Source organism: Budorcas taxicolor, chromosome 1 (genome assembly GCF_023091745.1).
Source record: "Budorcas taxicolor isolate Tak-1 chromosome 1, Takin1.1, whole genome shotgun sequence".
Taxonomy (NCBI): Eukaryota; Metazoa; Chordata; class Mammalia; order Artiodactyla; family Bovidae; genus Budorcas; species Budorcas taxicolor.
In genome coordinates, this window is record NC_068910.1 from 220,611,373 (window position 1) to 220,637,668 (window position 26,296).

Here is a 26,296-nt window from a genome sequence, read left to right on the forward strand (position 1 = left end):
AGACTCACGAGACAAAAGATCTAAGGCAAGTTTAAATAAAGTCATCTTCACAAGCCCACCCCTTTAAGCCTGGGATTCACCTGATGCATAAAACTAAGAACAGAGGGCCAGGGAGAATGAAGAAACTGAGAAGTCTGTGTCAAGCAGAATTATCAGCAAAATCTCAGAGAAAGGATTTCAATTCTATGAAGAGGAGTAATCTACTTGATAAAGAATTAAAAGTGCTGATCATAAAGATGCTCACAAGCTCAGGAGAAGAACGGGTGAACACAGCGAGAACCTCAACAGAGAGGTAGAAAATATAAGGAAGAACCAAACGGAAGTCACACAGCTGAAGAATCCAGTAACTGAACCGGGAAGCACACTAGAAGGGTTCAGCAGCAGACTGTGATGCGGGAGAGAGTCGCCCAGCAGACTAGAAGACAAAGTGACGAAACTCACCCACAGAGAGCAGCAGAAAGGGACACCATGGGAAAGTGGAGATGAGAGGCTTAAAGGCAACATCAGGTGAGTGATATCCACACTAGGGGAGCCCCAGAGAAGAGACAGAGGAAAACGTCCGTTTGGAAAAATAACGCCTGAAAATTTCCCGAACCTAGAAAAGGAAACAAACTTCCAGGTCCTGCAAGCCACATCCCAAGAAAGATGAACCCAGAGAGACCCACACTGAAACATACTGTAACTAAAATGTCAGAAGATGCAGATAAAGAGAAAATCTTATAAGCAGCAAGAAGCAAATTAACTGTTATAGATAACGGACCCCATATGACTATCAACAGACTTCAGCAGAAGTTTTTCAGGCCAAAAGGAGGGTGTGACATATTCAAAGTGTGAAAGGAAAAAACTCCCAACTTAGAATATTCTGTCCATCACATTTATCATTCAGGACTGAAGGAGAGAGAAAGACTTTCCTCGTCAAGCAAAAGCTAAAGGAGTTCATCACGACTAAGCCAGCCTTACAAGAACTGTTAAAGAACGTTTTTCAAGCTGAAAAGAAATTGGCATTAGTTAATAACAAGAAGACACAAGAAACCAAAAATCTCACAGGAAAAGGTAACTATATAGTAAAGGTAGGGAAGTAACCCCTTACAAAACTGCTATGAAGGTTCAAAGACAAAAGGAGTAAAATTAATTAAACCCATAATAATTTGTTAAGAGAATGAATGAAAAAATTCTAAAATGTGATATTGAAAGCATAAAATGGGGACGGAGTGAAAATGAAGAATTTTGGAATGCCTTGTAAGTTGCTATCAACTTAAAATGGACTGTTATATACATAAGCTATTCTATGTAAACCTCATGGTGATCACAAAGCAAACACCTGTAGCAAATACACAAAAGGAAATCAGAAAGGAATCTAAATATAGCGCTAAGGAAAGTCACCAAATCGCATGGGAGGTGAAAACGGGAAGAAGAAATGAACAGAGGGGAAGTACAATCAGCCAGAAGATAATTGACAAAATGGCGCTAAGTGCAAACCCTATTACTGTAAATGTAAACAAACAAAATCCTCCGGTCAAAATACATAGAGTGGCTGAATGAGTAAGAATAAGACCCAGCTACAGGCTGTCCACCGGAGACTCACTTCAGAAGCAGTGAAACTCATACATTGAAAGTGAAGGTGTGGGAGAAGATATCCCATAGAAATGGAAGCAAAACGAAAGCTTGCGTAGCTCTGTCCATAGCAGACAGAAAGGTTAAACCAAGTGTCAGAAAAGATAAACAGGAGCAGCACATGATGATGGAGAGGCGAATCCAGCATGAAGATGCAGTGTTTACAAAGACAAATACCCACCTGGAAGCATCAGAAGACATGAGGCAAGCATGGACAGACCTAGAGAGAGAGAGACAGGAATAAAATATTAGCAGGAAACTTTAACACCCTCTGTCAGTTGAGTTCACTTTGGTCGCTCAGTCGTGTCCGACTCTGCAACCCCATGATTCGCAGCACGCCAGGCCTCCCTGTCCATCACCAACACCCGGAGGCCACTCAAACCCATGTCCATCGAGTCGGTGATGCCATCCAGTCATCTCATCCTCTGTCGTCCACTTCTCCTCCTGCCCCCAATCCCTCCCAGCATCAGAGTCTTTTCCAATGAGTCAACTCTTCACATCAGGTGGCCAAAGTATTGGAGTTTCAGCTTTAGCATCAGTCCTTCCAAAGAACACCCAGGACTGATCTCCTTTAGGATGGACTGGGTGGATCTCCTTGCAGTCCAAGGGACTCTCAAGAGTCTTCAACACCACCACAGTTCAAAGCATCAATTCTTCAGCGCTCTGCTTTCTTCACAGTCCAACTCTCACATCCATACATGACCACAGGAAAAACCATAGCCTTGACTAGACAGAGTTGGCAAAGTAATATCTCTGCTTTTCGATATGCTATCTAGACTGGTCATAAATTTCCTTCCAAGGAGTAAAGCGTCTTTTAATTTCATGGCTGCAATCACCATCTGCAGTGATTTTGGAGCCCAAAAAAATAAAGTCTGACACTGTTTCCACTGTTTCCCCATCTATTTCCCATGAAGTGATGGGACCAGATGCCAAGGTCTTAGTTTTCTGAATGTTGAGATTTAAGCCAACTTTTTCACTCTCCTCTTTCAATTTCATCAAGAGGCTTTTTAGCTCCTCTTCACTTTCTGCCATAAGGGTGGTGTTGTCTGCATATCTGAGGTTATTGATATTTCTCCCAGCAATCTTGATTCCAGCTTGTGCTTCTTCCAGCCCAGCGTTTCTCATGATGTACTCTGCATAGAAGTTAAATAAGCAGGGTGACAATATACAGCCTTGACGTACTCCTTTTCCTATTTGGAACCAGTCTGTTGTTCCATGTCCAGTTCTAACTGTTGCTTCCTGACCTGCATACAGGTTTCTCAAGAGGCAGGTTAGGTGGTCTTGTATGCCCTTCTCTTTAAGAATTTTCCACAGTTTCTTGTGATCCACACAGTCAAAGGCTTTGGCATAGTCAATAAAGCAAAATCCTACTTATATCAATTTATAGATCACTCAGAAGAAAATCAATAAGGAAGCATAGCCTTAAACAACACATTAGACTAGATGCATTGAATACATATACACAGAACATTCCATCCAAAAGTAGCCGAACACATATAATTTACTTCTCAAGTGCACACGTGCCGGGAGCCAGCGTGAGGAATCCCACCCGTGACAAGGTCATGCGGCAGAGATCCGATGGGCAAGGCGAGTCAGGTCTCAGGGCTTCCCCCTGGTATTTCCTGAGCATGTTCCCAAAAAACCAAAGTCTGCTGGCCTTTGTACTCTGCTTTTCCACTCTTCTGACACACTCTGGAAAAAGTCAAACTCAGGGCTTTAGTCTTCTGCATTTGAAAGGGTGTTTCAATCCAAAAACCCCTCTGATGGCTTTCTAGCCTGCCTGCAGGACTCATACAGCTGAGCACATGATTGTTTGAGGCCTCCCGACCGTGGGAGGCACAGGAAGCTTAAAACATCCTAGGAATGTAGGGGCTTCCAAGGAGTCAAAATCATTAGAATAGGACTGACTAAAGGTTTCATTTGTTGAGCCAACACTTGCTGCCAGATTTTCACATCTTTTATTTGTAGAGATAGTTGGTATATAGAAAGACAGGTAGTAGCCCTGGTATTAGCAAGGTTAGATCTTTGAGTTAAGTACCTTCTTTGTTATAACCCACTGCACCTTTGTTCTACAGGAATGTGACTTTATTTAGTACTTTGAGGGTGATGCACAGTAAAGAAAAAACACTTCTAGGGAAAAGGAGTTTTCTGGACAATTATCCAGGAAGAGAGCCATACAAATGTTAACAGGCCTCTTGGCCAGAAGATAACCTAGGCCACCTGAGACCTTTTGTATACGGGAGGGCATGCAAAAAGAAAGCCTTGTCTCAGTGAGGGTCAGGACTGCTGCCCCTGCATAACTCTGCATATTCCATTATTTCTTTATGTACGACTTGGAGTATATAAGCTGATTTTGAAAATAAAGTCTTGAGTCTTGCACCGATGCTGGGCTTCCCCATGTCGTTCTTTTCTCCCCTTTTTCGGCTGAATTCCCATCTGGAGCGGGGAGGCTCACCACGTCTACTTGCCCTGGCTGCTAAGATCCACGCAAAAGGGAGCCTAAGGCGGGGCACCCTTCGATATTCAAGCGGACGCCGGTGGCCTAACGTAGATGGTGCAAACCTCTTGTCTCGAGGTTTTTTTGGTTTTCCCCGTAAACCAAGTTATTCAGCCTCTTTTTCTCCACCAAAATTTCGTACTATACTATTTCTTCCTAATCTAATCTTATATCTGTAAATACATAAGTTTTCCTCGCCTATCTGCCTCCCCTTCGAATCACCCTGGATCCACCGGGGCTGGACCCTGGGACACACAGAACACTCTGAGGATAGATCGCAGGTCAGTGTCACAAAGTCTCAATAAACCCAAGAAGATTGAAATTATATTAATCATCTCTTCTGACTACAGTGGCATGTAATGAGAAATCTATTACAAGAAAAAAAACTGGAAAAATATAAATATGTGGAGATTGAGCATCATGCTACTGAACAGCTACTGAGACACAGAAGAAATTTCAGGAGAAAGCAGAATGCCTAGGGGAAACGAAAACTGGAATATGGCATACCAAAATCCATGGGATACAGCAAAAGTGGTTCTAAGAGGGAAGCTCACAGCCATACAGGCCTCCCTCCGGAAACAAGAAAAATCTCAGATAAACTTAATACACCTAAAGGAACTAGAAAGAGAAGACATAAAGCCCAAAACTAGCAGAAGAAAGGAAATGATAGAGTGGAAATAAGTGAAACAGGGACTAAAAAGACAGATGGAAAGATCAATGAAAATAAATGAACTGATTCCTTGAAAGAATAAACTGAAGTTGACAAAGTTTTAGATAGAATCACCAATGGGGGGAGAAGGAAAGAGAGAGTGGATCCAACCGTATTCTTACTCACAGGCTGGCGGAGTCTGGAAGTTCCCTTCATGTTCCCATGTGCAGGTGAGCAACAGCTGCCTTGGAACCCAGTGGCTGAACATGGCAGCGACCGTATCTTGCAGCACTGTAGGCCAGGAGTCCAAGCTGGACTTGTCTGAGCGCCTCCTCTCCCACGGGGGCTTAGCTGAGGCTGGCTGGTAGTGTGCAGACGGGAGGGGCACTGCTCTGCACGATCTTGGATGGCGTCTTGAACGTGTGGGATCAGCTGGGACAGAGGATGGAAGTGCCTGCCTGTAGCTTCCTTAACCTGGCGGCCTCTGGGTAGTCTAGGGTCCCAGGAAGCAGGCAGAAGCTGAAGACCTCTCATGATCTATTTTAGGAAATCGCTTAGCACAAGGGCTTCCATCCCAAACTGGTACTCTGGGTGGAGCAGACCCAAGGACACCCAGATTCATGAGGGGCCACCTAGACCCCAACTCTCAATAGGAAGTGTGCCCCAAAGATTTTTACTATTTTAATTTAAAATTTTTATTGGAATATAGTTGATTTGTGATATTATATTAGAACAGTATGGAGGTTTCTTAAAAAAAAAAACTTAAATTACACCTACCATATGATACAGCAATCCCACTCCTGGGCACATATCCAGAGAAAAACATAATTTGAAAAGATGCATCAATCCCAATGTTCATTGCAGCCACATTTTAAAAACACCACTTCTAGATTTCTAGAAATGCTTGTGGGTGTGTGTGTGGGTGTGTGTGTGTGTGTGTGTGTGTGTGTGTGTAGCAAGAAGACATTTAATTTCATTTTTATTTTTTATTTTTTAAATTAATTTATTTACTTTAATTAGAGGATAATTACTCCACAATATTGCAGTGGTTTTGCCATACATCAACATGAATCATCCATGGGTGCCCATGTGTTCCCTCCACCCTGAACACCCTCCCACCACACTCCCACCCCATCCCTCTGGGTTGTCCCAGAGCACCCACTTTGGGTGCCCTGCTTCATGCATCAAACTTGCCCTGGTCATCTACTTTATATATGGCAATATATACATGTTTCAATGCTATGCTCTCAAATCATTCTACCCCCCCTTCTCGCACAGAGTCCAAAAGTCTGTTCTTCACATCTGTGTCTCTTTTGCTGCCTTGCATATAGGATTGTTGTTACTGTCTTTCTAAATTCCATATATATGTGTTAATATTCTGTATTGGTATTTCTCTTTCTGACTTACTTCATTCTGTTTAATAGTCTCCAGTTTTGTCCACCTCATTAGAACTGACTCAAATGTATTCTTTTTAATGGCTGAGTAATACTCCATTGTGTATATGTACCACAGCTTTCTTATCCATTTGTCTGCTGATGGACATCTAGGTTGCTTTCATGTCCTAGCTATTGTAAACAGTGCTGTGATGAACACTGGGGTACACGTGTCTCTTTCAATTCTGGTTTCCTCGGTGTATATGCCCAGCCATGGGATTTCTATTTCCAGCTTTTTTAAGGAATCTCCTCACTGTTCTCCATAGTGGCTGTACTAGTTTGCATTCCCACCAAAGAGGGTTCCCTTTTCTCCACACCCTCTCCAGTGTTTATTGTTTATAGACTTTTTGATGCTGGCCATTCTGACTGGTGTGAGGTGATACCTCATTGTGGTTTTGATTTTCATTTCTCTGATAATAAGTGACATTGAGCATCTTTTCATGTGTTTGTTAAACATCTGTATGTCTTTGGAGAAATGCAAGACATTTAATTTTGGTGCTTGGAAAATTTGCAGTTTTCATATAATCTGAAGGGCTGCCAAGTAGGGACTGTGCTCTCTACAACTAAGTTATTGGAAAACCATGAAAAGTGAAGTTGCTCAGGCGTGTCCGACTCTTTGCGACCCCATGGAGTATAGCCTACCAGGCTCCTCTGTCCATGGGATTCTCCAGGCAATAGTACTGGAGTAGATTGCCATTTCCTTCCCCAGGGGATCTTCCCAAACCAGGGATTGAACCTGGATCTCCCACATTGTAGACAGATGCTTTACCCTCTGAGCCACCAGGGAGGTCCTAAGAGAACCATGGCTCCAGTTATTTTCGCTACAATCAGCCACTTTCTCCAGCCTGATTTGAGACCTCACTTCAGACTTGGCCTGCTCTGAGATAGGAAGCATTTTATGATGCTTTTATGATGTTCTGATGATTCTCCAGGAAGTCCGTTCACTCTCACAGAAGATTAACGTTTCATGTTTTCCTTCCACATCTTTGCACTCAAGAGTGATGCTCAGAAACGCAAATGCAGTCAATGACTTCAAAGAGACATTCGCCAAAGGGAAGGGCCCGGGAAGAGCCTGGCTGAGGGCAGCACACACGACTTGACAGAAGAGTCTGCCCTGCAGTTTATCCTTCCAATTGCCTGGGTTCACGCTTTGTCCTTGTAAATGGAGATAACCTTCCTGGTCTGCTAGTCATACGTCTGAACAAGCTGAGAAAGCCTGTTCTTTTCTACACCCACGGCTAAGCATGCATTGTTTAATGAATGAGCAGTTTTACGTCAGACGGTTTATTGAGGGGGCCTGTGCTCACCCCATCTCTTCAGCCAGGATGATCAGAGCAAAGTGAGGCAGACATGTGGCTCAGGTCTCATTGCATTCATTAGGAAGCACTTAGCTAGGCCTGTCCTGCCACAACTGAGCTATCACGATCTTGCCTAGCTAGCTAGATTTCTGGAGACATTTGCTTCCTGGAGGTCAGCCTTCCCAACTTAACACAGACACTGGCATAAAATAGTAACAGCCCCCACTGACTGAGTGCCCACCACCTGCCAAGCTCTGTGTTCTGCTCTTTGCCTGTGATGCCTCTCCTGTTCTTTCTCACATCCACCCTTGGAGGCAGATCCTAGTAATACCCCCACTTCACAGTTCAAGAAACCGACTCACAGAGAAGTTGAGGGGGTCGGTCAGAATGTAGGTACAAGCATGTCCACCCCAGCTCCCCATCCAGGACACCCTGGCCCTCCATCCCCTGCCCTGGCCTCTGAGCAGGGAGAGCTGGACTTGCCAGCTGCTGTAGGTGCCTCCTGGGGGATAATGGCAGACTGGGAATGCAGGGATCCACTAAGTTGGGGTCGGGATAAATTAGAAGTTTGGAATTAAATTATATATACTACTATATACAAATATATGTATATATTTATATATGTAGTAATTTATTGCAGTTCAGTTCAGATCAGTCTCTCAGGCATGTCCGACTCTTTCCAACCCCATGGACTGCAGCACACCAGGCCTCCCTGTCCATCACCAACTCCCAGAGTTCATTCAGACTCATGTCCATTGAGTTGGTGATGCCATCCAACCATCTCATCCTCTGTCATCCCCTTCTCCTCCTGCCCTCAGTCTTTCCAAGCATCAAGGTCTTAACAAATGAGTCAGTTCTTTGCATCAGGTGGCCAAAGTACTGGAGTTTCAGCTTCAGCATCAGTCCTTCCAATGAATATTCAGGACTGATTTCCTTTAGGATGGACTGGTTTGATCTCCTTACAGTCCAAAGGACTCTCAAGAGTCTTCTCCAACACCACAGTTCAAAAGCATCAATTCTTCGGCACTCAGCCTTCTTCACAGTCCAACTCTCACATCCATACATGACCACAGCAAAAACCATAGCCTTGACTAGACGGACCATAGTCGGCAAAGTAATGTCTCTGCTTTTCAATATGCTATCTAGGTTGGTCATAACTTTCCTTCCAAGGAGTAAATGTCTTTTAATTTCATGGCTACAATCACCATCTGCAGTGATTTTGGAGCCCAAAAAATAAAGTCTGACACTGTTTCCACTGTCTCCCCATCTATTTGCCATGAAGTGATGGGACCAGATGCCATGATCTTTGTTTTCTGAATGTTGAGCTTTCAGCCAACTTTTTCACGCTCCTCTTTCACTTTCATCAAGAGGCTTTTTAGTTCCTCTTCACTTTCTGCCATAAGGGTGGTGTCATCTGCATATCTGAGGTTATTGATATTTCTCCCGGCAATCTTGATTCCAGCTTGTGCTTCTTCCAGCCCAGCGTTTCTCAGGATGTACTCTGCATAGAAGTTAAATAAGCAGGGTGACAATATACAGCCTTGACGTACTCCTTTTCCTATTTGGAACCAGTCTGTTGCTCCATGTCCAGTTCTAACTGTTGCTTCCTGACCTGCATACAGATTCCTCAAAAGGCAGGTCAGGTGGTCTGGTAGTCCCATCTCTTTAAAAATTGTCCACAGTTTCTTGTGGTCCACACAGTCAAAGGCTTTGGCATAGTCAATAAAGTGGAAGTAGATATTTTTCTGGAACTCTCTTGCTTTTTTGATGATCCAACGGATGTTGGCAGTTTGATCTCTGGTTCCTCTGCCTTTTCTAAATCCAACTTGAACATATATATGTATTTATGTATTATGTATTTATATGTAACACATCACTTCATGGCAGATAGATGGGGAAACAACGGAAACAGTGACAGACTTTATTTTCTTGGGCTCCAAAGTCACTGCAGATGGTGACTGCAGCCATGAAATTAAATGATGTGATGCTCACTCCTTGGAAGAAAAGCTATGACAAACCTAAACAGCGTATAAAAAGCAGAGGCATTACTTGGTCAGCAAAGGTCCATCTAGTCACGGCTATGGTTTTTCCAGTGGTCATGTATGGATGTGAGAGTTGGACCATAAAGAAAGCTGAGCGCTGAAGAATTGATGCTTTTGAACTGTGGTGTTGGAGAAGACTCTTGAGAGTCACTTGGACTGCAAGGAGATCCAACCAGTCCATAAAAGGAAATCAGTCCTGAATATTCATTGGAAGGACTGATGTTGAAGCTGAAGCTCCAATACTTTGGCCACCTGATGTGAAGAGCTGACTCACTGGAAAAGACCCTGATGCTGGGAAAGACTGGGGGCAGGAGGAGAGGGGGAGGACAGAGGGTGAGAGGGCTGGGTGGCAGCACCGGCTCGGTGGATGTGGGGTGGAATCTTCCCTCTCTCCACTCACTGTATATCCTAGCTCAGTGACCTTGCTTGTCTGAGCATCGTCTTGGATTTCCCTGAAATGGATCTAGCAGCGCCAGCCTCAGAGATGACTAATAAAGGACCAGCTGAGAGAACTACTCTTCAGCAGGCCTTGTCAAGACAGGCTACGTAGAATTTGCTGTTGCGAAGTGAAAATGCAGAGCCCATTTGCTAAAAAAAGAAAAATTCACAATCTCAAAATGGCAGCAGCAAGTCTTGAAACCAAAGCTCTAGGGCTCTTGTGGGTGTAGGGCCTTTGAACTACACAAGTTGCAGACGTGTGAGGCAAGTTTTGAAGATTATAGCCATTCAGTAAATATCCCTTTCCCCTCTGCCATGTTCCCCCAAGTAGAACCCATCTCCTAGAATGCCAGGCCCTCAGAATCTCCCAGTTCAGTGCCTGAATCCAAAACCTGGCCCTGGAAAAACTCTGAGCCCTGCGCTGTGGGCTGGTCTCCTGTCCCCCACACCCAACCAAAAAGCCATGGGCGTCTCACCAGCTGAAAGGAGACCCTTGAAGGACTCTGTGATGTCTCAGCTTAGAGGCTTCATCTCTTCTGAGTGTTGTATGAATTACAGAACTAACACCAAAATTTGCAGCACGCTGGACATGATAGGAGCCTGTTTCCAAGATGAATAGTTATAAAACGCTGACTGCCTACGAGTGGACGAAAAGAGAGCTGCGTTCTGTGTGTTAGTGCCCCCATCAAGTTTACACAGCAGTTGTTACCAGAAGTTCAGACCCCCAGAGCCCCCACCGAGACCCTTTTGCCCTGCTTAGGAAAGCACTTCTCTTGCTGCGGATTCTGTTCAGACTGTCCTGGTTCTGGGCCCAGGCTGCAATAATTCCCTTTCATCAGTACCGATCACCTAGTCTCCAGTGGACCCCCTCAAATCGTTTCTTCCCATCACTTCCACAGATACCTTCCTACGGGGCAAACTCGATCATGCAGCCTTCCTATGACAGAGGCTCCGGGGGCTCCACATGCCTCTCAGGCAAAGTGGATCCTCAGGCTACAGATGAAGCTCCTGGTGAGCTCTCTCCGGGCTGGTGTCTCTGTCTCCAAACCCAGCCTTCTTTTCCACCCTCCCCGCCCCCCCGCCCCCGGCAAAATCAGCATTTCCACCAAGCATCCCCTACCCAACCTCAGCCTGATTTATTACTTTAAGCTTTTTTCTTACCCACAACTTCCATATTCTGACTTGCGTCATGCCTTTGAGCTTAACGCTCTCCCTGCCAGGATGGTTCTCCACACCTCCCCACTCACAGTGCTCAGCTGCCCAGTCATGTCCAACCCTCTGTGACCCCACAGACTGCGGGCTGCCCAGCTCCTCAGGCCGCTGTGTTATCCAGACAAGAATACAGGAGTGGGTGCCCATGTCCTCCTCCAGGGGATCTTCCTGACTCGGGGGTAGAATCTGCGTCTCTTGCGTCTCCTGCCTTGGCAGGCACATTCTTTTCCACCGTGCCACCTGGGAAGCCTGCTCACGTGGAGCTAATAAAATGACTGAGACTCAGTTCAAGCCTGTTTCACCAGTAAGGCCTTCACCAGCTGTGACCGTCTGATCCTTCTCTTTCACATCACACTTCCATTCTTTGTGAAGGTGTGAAGTGGAAGTGAAAGTCACTCAGTCGTGTTTGACTCTTTGCGACCCCAAGGACTATACAGTCCATGGAAGTCTCCAGGCCAGAATACTGGAGTAGGTAACTGTTCCCTTCTCCAGTGGACCTTCCCAACCCAATAATTGAACTGGGGTCTCCTGCATTGCAGGCGGATTCTTTACCAGCTGAGCTGTGAGGGAAGCCCGTTCTTTGTAGCTGGTACCAACTGAGGGAACTGCAGTGAGCTGCATTCATCATGCAACGAACTGAATGTTTTTATTTCCCCTAGAATCCATATAGTGAAGACCTAATTCCCTTTTGGTGGCATCTGGAGAGGTCTCTGTGAGTTACTGGGTCACAAAGGTGGAGCCTTTATGAGTAGGACGAGTGTCCTTGTAGAAAGGGGCCAGGAGCTCACCCATTATCTGTCAACCGTCTGAGGACAGGGTGAGAAGTTGGCAGTTTACAACCTGGAGGACGGTTCTCACCAGAGCCCAGTGGCCCTGGTACTCTGAGCTCAGATGCCCAGCCCATCCAACCTCCAGAGCTGTGAGGAAAAAAATGTATTGTTTATAAACCAACTCTTTGCAACCCTGTGGACTGTAGCCCATCAGGTTCCTCTGTTCATGGGATTTCCCAGGCAGGAATTCTGGAGTGGGTTGCCATGGCTTCCTCCAGGAGATCTCCCTGACCCAGGGACTGAACCCACATCTCTCATGTCTCCTGCAACGGCAGAGGGGCTCTTTACCATTAGCAGCCCCTGAGAAGCCCACTGTGGGTTATCGCTTTCCCTTTATGTATCTGTCTCCCCCCATGAGACTGGGCACAGCCCTCCTTTCTGGTGCCATGTCATCGTGGTATCTGTATGTCTAGAAGAGTCCCTGATACTTCAGAAACGCTTAACAGATAACTTGCCCAGTGAATGTAAATATTTCTCTTGCTGTTTCCAGTGAAGCCCGGTTCTACTCCCACCAGGAATGGCCCTGAGATCCCGTACGAGTCTGTCTCCTAGGAGCTCGTTTTCCCTTTTGTTGCAAGCTCATGGTCATCTCTCCTGCGAAGTCTTCCTCCAGCCTCTGACCCCACCCTCCCCACTTCTTTCTGTTTCTAGGCCGAAATTGGCTCCATTGCTTGGAGATATATATATATATATATATATATATCTTTTAATAAATAGCTTGCACAGAGAGAGGGCGTGCTATCTACCAGGTTACTAAATCAGCATGTTTGCACAGGAAATGACCAGGTTGTCCTTGCTTCGAGAATGCGGGGCTGGGGTCTGCAGGTTTATTCACCCACGTCCCTCTGATGTTCGTCTTTTCTGTCATAGCTGCCTGGGGGGTGGGCAATGCAGGCAGAGAGCGGGTAAACAGAATAAGGAACCCGGGAGAGATGAGTGCCTCCCCACCCACCTGCTGGCTGGAAAAGGCAAGGGGAGTGGGTTCATCGTACCATCCTTTTAGAGTCCACATGAAAGAGATACCATAGGACATTTGTCTTTGTCTGACTCGCTTCACGCAGCATGACAATCTCTAGGTCACAGAAGTAAACACGGTAGAAAACAAATCATGGTTACTAAGGGGGAGCAACAGTTAGAACTGGACATGGAACAACAGACTGGTTCCAAATGGGAAAAGGAGTGCGTCAAGGCTGGATATTGTCACCCTGCTTATTTAACTTCTATGCAGAGTGCATCATGAGAAACGCTGGGCTGGAAGAAGCACAAGCTGGAATCAATATTGCCGGGAGAAATATCAATAACCTCAGATATGCAGATGACACCACCCTTATGGCAGAAAGTGAAGAGGAACTAAAAAGCCTCTTGATGAAAGTGAAAGAGGAGAGCAAAAAAGTTGGCCTAAAGCTCCACATTCAGAAAACAAAGATCATGGCATCCGGTCCCATCACTCCATGGGAAATAGATGGGGAAACAGTAGAAACAGTGTTAGACTTTATTTTTTTTGGGCTCCAGAATCACTGCAGATGGTGACTGCAGCCATGAAGTTAAAAGACGCTTACTCCTTGGAAGAAAAGTTATGACCAACCTAGATAGCATATTCAAAAGCAGAGACATTATTTTGCCGACTAAGGTCCGTCTAGTTAAGGCTATGGTTTTTCCTGCGGTCATGTATGGATGTGAGAGTTGGACTGTGAAGAAGGCTGAGCACTGAAGAATTGATGCTTTTGAACTGTGGTGTTGGAGAAGACTCTTGAGAGTCCCTTGGACTCCAGGGAGATCCAACCAGTCCATTCTAAAGGAGATCAGCCCTGGGATTTCTTTGGAAGGACTGATGCTGAAGCTGAAACTCCAGTACTTTGGCCACTTCATGCAAAGAGTTGACTCATTGGAAAAGACTCTGATGCTGGGAGGGATTGGGGGCAGGAGGAGAAGGGGACGACCGAGGATGAGATGGCTGGATGGCATCACTGACTCGATGGGTGTGAGTGTGTGTGAACTCCGGGAGGTGGTGATGGACAGGGAGGCTTGGCTGCTGCGATTCATGGGGTTGCAGAGAGTCGGACACGACTGAGCAACTGAACGGAGCTGAACTGAAGGCAGGGGATAAACTGGGAGATTGGGATTGACACATTCACATGACCACATATAAAGTAGGTGACTAATAAGGAGCTACTGTTGAGCATAGAGAACTCTAGTCCATATTCTCTGATAACCTATATGGAAAAGAATCTAAGATGAGTGGATATATAGATACATAAAACTGGTTCCCTTTGCCGTACAGCAGAAGCAAATCATTATAAATCGCAGCCATTCTAAACCGACCGTTACACCACTGTAAATCAACTGCACGCCAATTGTTTTTGTTTTTTGTTTTTTAATAAAGGCAAAGGGGTGGCAGCTGGAGAGGCGGCCACTGAGCATGGAGAGAGAGTTGGCAGCCTGCAAACAGCGGCGGCATCACTGTGCTTGGTGCGGGAGACAATGAGGCCCCTCTGAATGTGGAAGGAAGAAGCGTTTTTGCTCTCCCTAGAAGCCCTGGCATGGAGATACCTCTCAAAGCTGAAAGCGCTTTCTAAGAAACAATCCAATTGTCAGTCTTTAGTAACTTGGCAGGAGGTTCAAATGAATTCACATTTTCAGATGCATATTTGAATCAGAAATGCAGTGAAACTCGTCTTATTATAGAGAGCACCTTTTGCCATTTCCAACATGCTTGACTGGAAAAATTGTAAGATTCTTGTGTGAAGACTTGAGTCCTGGCTGAGTCACTGACATTCTGTACACGACCTTGGCCAAGGTGTTTCACCTTCAACATCTTATCTTGTCTGTAAGAGGTGAACAGAGACGATATTTATATCTTATATCTTAAAGCTCTTAAGAGGGTCAGATAAAGGAAATAAGTGGTAGAAAATATAGCAATGATTCTTCAACTTCCTGAGCCTCAGTTTTCTCATCTGGAATATGGCCATAATAGTGAGAGCATATCCTTAATGGGCTTAAGTGAAATATTGCTCGTCCAATGCTGAACGCAGTGCCAGGCACACAAATGCTTACTGAATATTAGTGATCAGTCTTGCAACCAGCTTTATTATTGAAAATTGGAGCTCATCTTCTAATGAGGAACTGTGTTCTTTTAACACAGAGTTTTGAGTGCCTCCCAAGTTTAGGCTGGGCACGCTGCTTTGCATGTGGGAGAGTGAAAGATAAAAAAGATATAGTTCTTATCTCCTGTACCTTATACCCTTTTGAGAAAGAAAGACAGATCAAATAATCACACGACCTGTTAAGTAGTTTGCAGGGAAATGACAGTCTGTTATACAAGGGAATAACAGCGGGATTGGACCAAATACAGTGTACAAGGAAGATTTCATCAAGGAAGTGATATTTGAAGTGAATTTTGAAGGATGTGGGAATTTACTCCATGGAGGAAAGAATGAAAGCACCCCAGGCAAAGAAAGTTGCATGTGCAAAGGTCCTGGGAGAGAGCGTCTCATGGGAGAAAAGGAGAGAACACCAGGGCCCTTGGAGCGCCACGTTCCTGTGGGGGCGGGCAAGGAGGCAGGAGTTAGGTCACTGTCACGCTGAGGCCATGACAGCTAGCTAATGGTCGCCAGGCTCCCAGTGTTCTGAGCAGGAGGTATGGGGTGAAGGTCGCATTTTTCAGAGATCACTTTTCTGCCATGTGAGGTGGGTGGTGCACACGCGTGGCGACGATCCCTCGGACCAGTGGGTGCGCAGAGTGTGGCGTGAAGTCCAGTCGCATCGGCGTCACTGGGAGCTGTGAGAAATGCACATTGTCGGGCCTTGCTCAGACCTATCGAGTCAGATCTGGAGGTGTGTCCAAGACTGTTTTTAGGAGCCCTCCAGGGGATTAAAGTTTGAGGAACCCTGCGTAAGTATAGGATGTGCCCAATTAAGATGGGAGAGTGACTGGATTTAGAAGCGATTTCACAAGTTTAGCTCCTGGAAATGACAATGTTGAGTGATGCCTTGATTTGGGGGATAAGAGAGAAGTCAATGTCAGGAATGTCTCTAAAACGGGTATTTGCAGCAGAAGTCACCTTACCTGTTTTTTGTGCTTTATTGGGTGCATATTTGAGATGAGACTACATGAGTTGAGGTTTTTCTGTCTTTGCTTTTTAATATTTACTAATCTACAGAGTACCGATGAAAGGAACCAAGAGACATCATATTATAACTGACATCAAGTGGAAAAAGAGGATCTTATGGCTTAGAACATCTGTGCTAATGGACAATAAAGCAAGCTATAACCAGAAGGCTGATTTCCTCTATGATAAGGAGAACTATTTTTCTTGAAGTCTTGACTTCCCCAGAATTCTTCAATTTCAAGTCTACTAAATAATCTTTTGAAATGTTATGTTCCACTATTTTTTTAAAAAACACTCTGTTTTAGGAATATAGTAGGAATCAAACAGCAACAGAAATCTTGTTAACAATTCTAAGAAAAGACACTATTGAACAGGGAAATGTTAACCTCAGAACATGTTCTGAAGTTAAAAAAAATCCCCTCTGCTTAAGGTTGTTTTATTGTGTAGAATATAATTTAATGGTTTTAATATATTTTAATAGTTTGGAAAGCTACCTGTTCTCTTGAATAAAAGAGATTGCCAGAGTAGAAATTTCTTGCACATTTTAGCTTCTTTCTCACGTGTTTTAGCTTGCTTTGTCCTGATTCATAGACTCTTTGACCACAATCTCATTTCACTCCTTCAGCCTTCTGATTTGAATGGATTTTGCTCTGTGATGCCACCTAGACATCCCCAAAGTACTTCTACTGACAGAACTGGAAGAAAAGCCTTGTCAGGGATCTCTCTGGGTGGTTGACAGTTAAGCCTATTTTTCAGGTGAAGTATCATTAAGTCTATTCTCATTCCTGAAAGAGAAAGGATACAGTTACCCTCTATTCTGGAGGAGGGCTGTCTGGATAATCTTTTATCATGCACCACTCTGACATTCCTAATCTCAGTTCTGCCTGAACAAAGATGCTGCCTGATTCTCACACTAACAAACCATGCTTCTTAAATAGTGCGGCAGGTGAGACTTCCAAAGACTCAAGAGCTAGCCCCTATCGTGCAGTAACCTGCAGGCTTCCGCACAAGGAGCCAGCCAAGTAGCAACTGCAGGCCATATCTGGTGGGATGCCTGTTTTACAAAGGAGAGCAGTCACATGCACTTTTTAATGTGCTATTTATTACTGCTTGAGCACTACAGCTGCAGGCTTGAGTAGCTGAGACAGAGAATGGCAAAGTCAAAATATTTCCCATTGGGTTTGCCAACCTCTGAAGATGAATGTGCCATAACTGTTAGGCTGACTACCAAACTGAAACTCTTATGGTTTAGGAGAATTCCAAACTGTCCTGTTTTAATTACAGATACAGGCTCAAAATGTACTTTTTGAAAAATTTCATAAGTGCATTTTTTAAGAGACAACACATCTACATTTATGTATATATATATAATATATACATATTATATATACGTATGCAAAAGCCACAAAATACATTAATAGAAACAAATATCTTCATTACCCCAACCCTTAACATGTAGGAGCTCTGGGAAATGGCTGGTACTGTGCAATGCAATCAGCTTGGGTCTGTTTCATTTCTTTGATGTTTGTTTTAGTTGGAAGATAACTGCCTTACGGCGCGGTGTTAGTTTCCGCTGTGCAGCGGCATGAATCAGCCATGCCCCCCTCTCTCTTGGGCCTTCCCCCCACCCCGCCCCACCCGCAGGTCGTCACAGGGCCCCGGCTGAGCCCCCGTGTCACACGGCAGCCTCCCCCTAGCTGCCCGTGTCGCACGTGGTCGTGTATACACGTCACTGCCACCCTATCCGTTTGTGCCCCGCGTCCTTCCCGCGCTGGGCCAAGTCCAGTCTCTACAGGTGCCTCTCTTTTGTACTTTTCTTGTTGTGGAGGGAAGTGCCCGTGATCGTCTGGAAGCGGGTAGGAAAACGCGACGCACAGACTTGTTTTTGTCGAGATGCTGTCTGTCTGGGGCAGGCCTGCGGTGCGAGCAGCTGGCTGAGCGCGGCGGGTCCGGCGAGCCTCCCCAGGCACCGGGTCCTGGTGAGACGTCGGCGCGTGCAGGAGAGAAACGGGACGCTGCCTGGCTGTTCCCCTCCCGTGCCCGCCGAGCTGTGGCTCGAGCAATCTGGCGCCCTGTTTCCGAGCTTCGCCGAGGCGAGTTCACACAGTGGAAGAGATGCCCAGTGGCTGTGGTTGCCATGCTCTCGGAGAGTGTTAAACTGGCCCCTAAAACCGCCGTCATACGTTTACGCTCCGGAAAATTGTCGAGAATCTTTAACGAGCTCTTTTCAGTTCCCGTTTCCTTGTTTCCAAATTCTCATCTCAAACTTATAGCTTTCTCCCGTAGGACTTATTTTCCATCCATTTTGCCTTACTTCCCCGGGCTTTTAAACACAGATTCTAACTCTGCGCCTAATTGCTTAAAAAGGACTTCATTAATGTGGAATTTATGTGTCCTGGACTTTTTTTAATCAATAACATATATAAGTACAATGTTTCCTTTTTTAAATCATAAAAACCACAATATTTTCTCATATGAGAACTACTCCTGTTTTCTTTTTCTAATGTTTGGAGAAATGCCCTGTTTTTTTAGCACAAAGCCCACGAAAAAGAGAATCATATGACTTGAGGTCTAATTCCACCTCTTTCAACAATAACATTAGCCATTTTGCACAGTTTACGCACCCACCCTGAACTCAGGATCTTCATCTTTACAATAAAGTGTTCCTTGCATCATCTCTAAAGATCTTTTCTAAATCCAGCAATCTGAAAAGATTTTGTTCCAGCTTAATTCTAGATTTGATGTTCAAGGAAGCGCTGAATAATTCTCCTGTTTCCTTAATGAAAAACATCATGAAATGTTTCATATATACACAAAATACAGAGATTTTTACAACAAATATCCACCCTGAACCCCCCTAACAAATATTAACACTGAACTGTTAATTAACACTATTGGTTTCCTTGGTAGCTCAGACAGTAGAGAATTTGCCTGCAAAGCAAGAGATCTGGGTTCAATCCCTGGGTCAGAAAGATCCCCAGAGAAGGGAATGATTAGCCACTCCAACATTCTTGCCTGAAGAATTTCATGGACGGAGGAGCCTGGCGGGCTACAGTCCATGGGGTTGCAAAGAGTCAGACACGACCGAGCGACTAACTCACACATGGAGCTATAGTTGTGCCTGACCTTTTTTTTCAATGATTAAAGAATCAAAGCATTATATATTCAGGTAAACTCCTTACTTAATAGACAAAAAGCACAAAATACTTTTATAGGTATTGACCTCTTCAGAGCTCTTAACCATGAGAAGTAGAAATACATCCAGTATGCAAATATAAATTGATTCTGGTTATTGGAGGCAAAAATATTAATTTATTGAAAGCATAGGTTGCAACATATGGAACCAAAAAGAGGAATGAGCAGCCAGTCTTTGAAAAAAACAAGAAGCAGTGGTGTTCCATGAGGTCTCGGAAGCAGGAATGATGGGCAAGATTTTCTGGTCTTCACTGTTAAATAAATCTGCTTCCTTCATTTTTGATCTTGGGTCCCACTGTTCAAGATTGCAGTTACTGGAGGAGAAAGAATGACCGTCCAGCAGAAAGGATGGCCCATGCCTCCAGTGAAGGCTGCCCCACGCACTGGGCGGGGCAGTCTACCAAGGTGGTACATGAGGAGGAGTCTCCATCTCCCATGGAAGACGGGGGTGCAGTGGCTGGGCAGGGATGCTGTTCTGCTGAACACGTGAGATGTCTGCCATGCCAGCAGCAGCGACCGCGAGAAAGGGCGTCCCATGTCTCTGGTTACACGGGAGTGTGGCTGCTACCCCAGCTGCTGTCCTCTGAAGCACATCGCTGTGTTGGCGCAGACCAGACTTTGCCAGGGCTGCTACCAGCCAGCGACTGACCGAGGCAGGGCTGCTGAGACAGGGCCGTTCCGAGGAGAGGCAGTGACGCTCTGATGGTTGGCTTGGCTAGGTGACTCTGGGATGGCCTTGGAGAACTTTCCTTGGAACTGCACTGAGATCTAAGACACTCTCACCCAGTTTTCCTTCCTTCTCTCTCGCTTTTGCGTGACCTGAGATCTGCATTGTGGTCTTCCCATCATTTGCTTCAAAGAGGACCAGCAAGAACCCACAGTTTATTTATTAATATTTGGAAGATTCATTAAGCAGCACTTAAGAACCTCACACCAGAGCCTTATTCCACCTTTTCCTACATTCTATATCCCTTTACCCTGTTCTACTTTTTCTTTTTGTCGTAGCATTTAAAGCCCCCTAATAAACCATACAGTTGTTGTTCTTCTCTCCGAAGTAGAGTATAACTTCTCTCAGGACACAGGACAGAAATCTGTTCTCTTTGGTTTACTGATGTGTTTCCCAACACTCAAAATAGTTCCTGGCCATTGCAGGCACTCAGTAAAAATATGCTGAATGAATGAATAACTTTATGTCCAATTGCTTGCAATGCAATCTCCAACTATTTTCTTTTGGGTCCTAGACTAAGTAGTTCCAGAGTCCCAGACCCCCTTAACCACACTGAGTGTAGGTTGGCATTATGCTTATTGGTACCAACAATTATTCCCCTCACCCTGCAAAGACCATAGATTTATCCCTCTAAAGCTTTGTGCAATTAGAGAGGGTTAGCTTGATCCTCCGATTCTCATTTAATCCAAATTCTTTTATACCGAACAACTGCAAGTCTAAAGAAATCTTAAATTGCTTTCCTTAAAGTCAAGTATCAAGGGAGTGAGTTTGTCTCAGCACCTTGTTCTCAGAAAGAAGTGGCTTCTGAGGAGCAATTGTGGGGTCAAGCCCGTTGGATGAGACGTCTGTCTGCTCGCTGACAGTGATCAGGCATGGGTGGCCTTCTTTCCCCAAGGGCCCCCCTGGAGAAAAGCCCAGGCCCAGGGTTGGGTGGGCTCAGTTCTGTTTGTCGTCTGCAGAGAAGAGAAGAACATAGGGTATGTTGTATGTGTCCTGCCTGCAACTAGAGAGGCACGAAGATCACCATTTCTAGGGAAGGGGCAGAAACACCCTGGGGAGAGGGGTCAAGCAAAGGTTTTGTGAATGAGGTCAGGACATGATGCCGTGTACGTTCACAACTTAGGTGACTGCGCCTAAAGATTGGAATAACAAAGGTTTCATAACTGCATCCTCATTGTCTCAATGAGGGGACTGAAAACAGTACCAGAGGTGGTTTTCAGATCTCATTGTCTATTCGGTTACTGAAGAAAATTTAAAAATTAGGGCCATATGTGCCTAAGTGATGGATGTATTCCATTCTAGAACTAAAGTAGCTGAATTTTACTGCAAGTAGAGTTTCTCCTGTTATTTTTGGGTGGAGAGCGATATTTGTTGATTATCCACAGGTTTTATTTCGCTTTGTCTCTTCTAATACGACATTTTAAAGAGAATACGTATCATTGTGTTCTAGAGCACAGGTAGAAAGAAAGATTAACCTCAACTTTTAAAGCGTTGTTCACAGATTACGATCACTCCCAGAAGACTAGAGTAAACCCACATCAGAAATCAAACTCAGGCCTGGGTTTAAAGCCTGCTGTTTGACACTACTTAACTGTGGGACCCTGAAGAAAATGCCACACATGGCAGTTTCCCTGGTTGTAAACTATGGATCAGTCTGTGAAAATGTTGGTCAGGGTGATGGATGAGAAGTTTACCCAGAATGCATAGAGAGCTTGTGGCTCAGTGTCCGGCACATGGTGGTGGTTTATTCACCAAGTCGTGTCGGCTTTTGCAACGCTGTGGAGTATAGTCTACCAGGATCCCCCGTCCATGGGGTTCTCCAGGCAAGAATCCTGGAGTGGGTTGCCATTTCCTTCTCCAGGGGATCTTCCCTACCCAGGAATCGAACCCAGGTCTCCTGCATTGCAGGCAGATTCTTTAGCAACCGAACTATGGAGGAAGCCCGTAATAGAAGTTAATGAATGAGAGCTGTCCCTGAACATCACATTGTCAGGAATCCCTCAGCTCCGTTTCTCACTGGACTGTAATCAGCTATCTCGGCTCCTCCTCTGAATCTATCCCAGATGAATTTGTGGCTACCCATACGAGTTGTAGGTAAGAATTACCTCTGTCTATCAGAAGCAGTTAGGTTTTCTTAAGGCAAGTAGTAAATAGCTCTACTGGTCAAATCTCCATTAAATGATTTGTTGAGCAAGGTTGTCGGCAATATTGACTAAAGCACATCGTGGAGATATTTTTCAGATCTCAAGCTCCCAGGCTCCTCTTGTGTTTAATTGTTAGAGATTTTTGAGGACACTGATACATACTCTTGGGAGAGGAAAGAGGTACTTGTATTTAAGGAGAGGCAGTACTTGGAACAAAATGGAAAGATGAAGAAAAAAGAAAGAAAAACTTGGTACATTCTATGCAGCCAAGATCAGTTGATTTGTATCTACCCCTCTTTCCTTCTTTTTTTTTAAACTTTTCTTTCCCTCTTTCCTTTTTTAAGTTACCCTAACTCAAAACAGGACTTTTCTCACAGTCTGAAATGGGGTATCTGTTAGAAGTGAATCATGGATAATACATGCAGAGTGATCACGGCTTCAGTAACCCAGTCCTGAACTCTTCATTTCCTACTGCAAATCTCTAGAGTTGCCAGAATTCCACTATATATTCCTTTGTGCTTATTCTAGCAAAGCTGAAAATAAGGATCTGAGAAGAAAAGAAAAGGAGGAAACTATCACCCCACACTCCACCGCTGTGCACCGTGCGTGTGCGTCCGCCTAGTTTTTGTTTGTTTGTTTTTCTCTAAAGAAGCAAGTGCTGTGCTGGGCTTAGTCGCTCAGTCATGTCTGACTCTTGCAACCCCATCGACTGTAGCCCGCCAGGCTCCTCTGTCCATGGGATTCTCCAGGCAAGAACACTGGAGTGGGTTGCCATTCCCCCCTCAGGGGATCTTCCCAACCCAGGGATCAAACCCAGGTCTCCTGCATTGCAGTTGGATTCTTTACCAGCTGAGCCACCAGGGAAGCCCAAAGAAACAGGCTTTAAACATTTAACATGCATTGTTTCCTGAGATCTTCATTTTTCATTAAATGTTGAAATAAAAGGTGTCCTTAGACCCTGCCCAGCTCAGCGAGATCTCCAGCTGACTCGGTTCTTGTCCCACCAACCCCGCTCTGCCTTCCACTGCTGCACAAGGAATCCGGGCCCCAGTGTTGTTAAGTTCTGTGCTTTAGGATCCTGGGGCATTTGGAGGAGAGCTGTCCACTCAAGGCAGATTCACTGGGAACGGAGCACAGATCTGAAACACACACGGGCTGCACCATAGACGGATGGTCCTCGGAAGAGGTGTTTCCTGCAGGGAAGTTGAAGGAAGGCTTCCTGCAGGTTAAAGGTGGAGGCTTTACCTGGTAACCCACCGAAGAATCCTTGCTTCCGTCACTTGGAGGAGCACGGGCCCCCGGAAGCCCTGGAGACGCTGCTGTGGGGCTTGTCTTCCTGGGACTTCCTCCTCCTTTGGAATCTGACCCTTCTCTTAGGTCATCTCCTCACCCCACCATCCCATTCCTGTTTTCCTTTCCCATTCCATGAAAATAGATCCTCCATGTTGATAAAGTGTCTGGGATGCTATGCTGATTTTTTTTTAAGCAAGCAAGCAGTGAAAAAGCCATTGGGTGTTTTTAATCAGGACCCTGTATTTTCACAGATTCTTTAAGCAGCCTGGGGAGAAAATCTAAGGGTAGAGAGAAGGCATTTGGAGAGTGGGCGAGAGATGATTAGGGCGAGGACGAGGCAGAAACTACGTGCTGAAGAGACTCACCCCTCGCCCCACTCTCTGCTGCAGACCCTGCGGTCCTGCCATTCAGCCTCCGGTAGCAGTGCCTTGTTGACACACCTGCCGCCCTTTGGCAACACCCTCCCTGGTATTACATTCCCTGGCTGGGTTTCTAGGTATTGTCAACCCTTTATCACACCGCTGAGTTTGCAGCACTGAGACCGTGGCAATAGACAGCGACGCCCGCCAGGTTTGCTGTGAAACACTAGGAGCACCTCAAAATGCTGCGCCACCCAATACTGACACTGTTCACACAGGGTGTCGTGTTGTCAGAGCCCCAATGTCAAAGACTAATGATCACGCTTATTTATCATTAAAAACCCAGTCAAAATCCTGCTTGATATAAGGCTCATGCAGAGGGTCCCCGGGCTTCCCAGGTGGCTCAGCAGTAAAGACCTCGTCTGCCAACACAGGTGACCCGGGTTCCATCTCTGGGTGGAGAAGATCCCCTGGAGAAGGAAGTGGCAACCCACTCCAGTATCCTTGCCTGGAGAATCCCATGGACGGAGGAGCCTGCAGGGCTACAGTCCATGGGGTCGCAAAAGAGCCAGACGCGATTTAGCAACTAAACGACAAGAGCAAAGCGCCCCGTTCCACTCGCTTCTGCTCTATCTCACTGGAGACGCAACGCGCGTTCTATCATCGCAACGCAGCTGCTCGAGAGAGGGGAGCAGCTCAGCTCAACCTTCTTTACATTCCCGCCTCCTTGTATTGAGTTATTGAACCATGAACTCATACTAGAAACCTTACCATTAGTCTACACTTACTGCTAAATGTCATCTTTTGGGGGTATGTGGAAAGTATATACCTTCTTTCAATTATAAATATCACCAAGTCAGATTCTCTCGCACCCTTGTTTCCCAGTGAAGTAAAAGAAAGTACCAAAAACGGAGACGTGGGTCCTTCCACCAGGTTTCAACCCTATGTGATTATTTATGCAATTCCAAAAATACAGTTTCCCATGTAGGGTATAAACCTTGCTTTCTCCCCATGAATTGTGTTTATCTGCGGAAATTAAAGGTGCTATTAACTTAAATCTTGGCAGAGCCTCATCTGCTTTAGTGCTCACCAACCCACAGGCTAATTACTATTGCTATATACAGAGGGAGTTAACACTGACACGATGTCTGCCCTCTAACCCTGCTTTTCAGAACCCTTCCCGTCTTTGGATTGGAGGCCGAGGGGTTTTCTTCCTCACTTCTTAACCCTAAGAGAGATTTCTGGTACCAAGTCCGGGTGGCTGATGAGTAAAAGACATTACGTGACCATCATTGCACCTGTGGGCAAGAAAGGAAGAAGCAGAGCCTGGGGGACTGCTCTGAGTTATCACAGGCATGCAGGGTTGAAGATTTTGTCAGAGTCAGGGTGGAGACACTGAAGACAGCAGGGAAGGGGAAGATCAGTGAGCAAACTAAGCGACAAGGGTGTTGCTTTGAACCTGATTGGTAGGTTTCGGCACTGGTTCTCTTTTTCTGGAAGAACGAGCAAATGACTTATGCTTTGCTTTCTAACATGAAGATACCCAAAGCCATATTTGTAAGCAAGCTGGTGTGGTTAAATAGGATGGCAGCTGAAGGCAGAAAGGGGGAAGGGAGCATGGAGGGAAGGAAGGAAAGAAGGAGAAAATAGGCGTATGTGTCATTTACACTGTTCCTGATTCACTTGCCGTATACACAGTGGGAATGCAGACAGTCGCCTAGCTGACGTCACCTCATTACACACTTTGTATTTAGAGCGACCCGTGTTAATGAAGGGGCTTCCAGGTGGCTCTCGTGCTAAAGAACCCGCCTGCCCATGCAGGAGTTGTAAGGGACCTGGGTTTGATCCCTGGGTGGGGAAGATCCCCCGGAGGAGGGCATGGCAGTCCACTCCAGTGTTCTTGCCTGGAGAACCCCAGGGACGGAGGAGCCTGGTGGGCTGCCATCTATGGGGTCTCACAGGGTCTGACACGACTGAAGCAACTTGGCAGCAGCAGCAGCAGTGTGTATATGTCAGTCCCAGCCTCCCAACTTATCCCTCCTGCTCCCTACCCTCGTTGGGAACCATAAATAAGAAGTTCACTGGTACCTTTTATTTTCATATCCCACATAGAAGCGATATCAAAGATACTTGTCTCTGTCTGGCTTACCTCACTTAGTGTGATCTGATCATCTCTAGGTCCATCCACGTTGCTGCAGATGGCATTACTTTGTTCTTTTTTGGGGTATTAAGTATCACTTTTAAGAATATTTTCTTGAAATAAAACATACATACTGAAAAGTACATGCATGTAGAGTCTGATGAGTTTCAAAACCTGAGTACTCCAATGTAATCATCATAAAGGTCACGAAAGATGGACCAGCATCCCAGAACTTCCTGACCTCTGTTCCCTCCCAGCCTCCCAAAGGTAACCACCAACTTGACCTGTAACAGCATAGATTAGTTTTGCTAGTTTT

The 26,296-nt window shown here is 45.4% G+C and overlaps 1 protein-coding gene across 1 annotated transcript in view; it reads left to right on the top strand.

Annotated features, from left to right (window-relative positions):
• Window positions 1-26,296, top strand: part of KCNH8 (potassium voltage-gated channel subfamily H member 8) — a 476,768-nt gene that overhangs the window by 185,882 nt on the left and 264,590 nt on the right. The window lies entirely within an intron of this gene.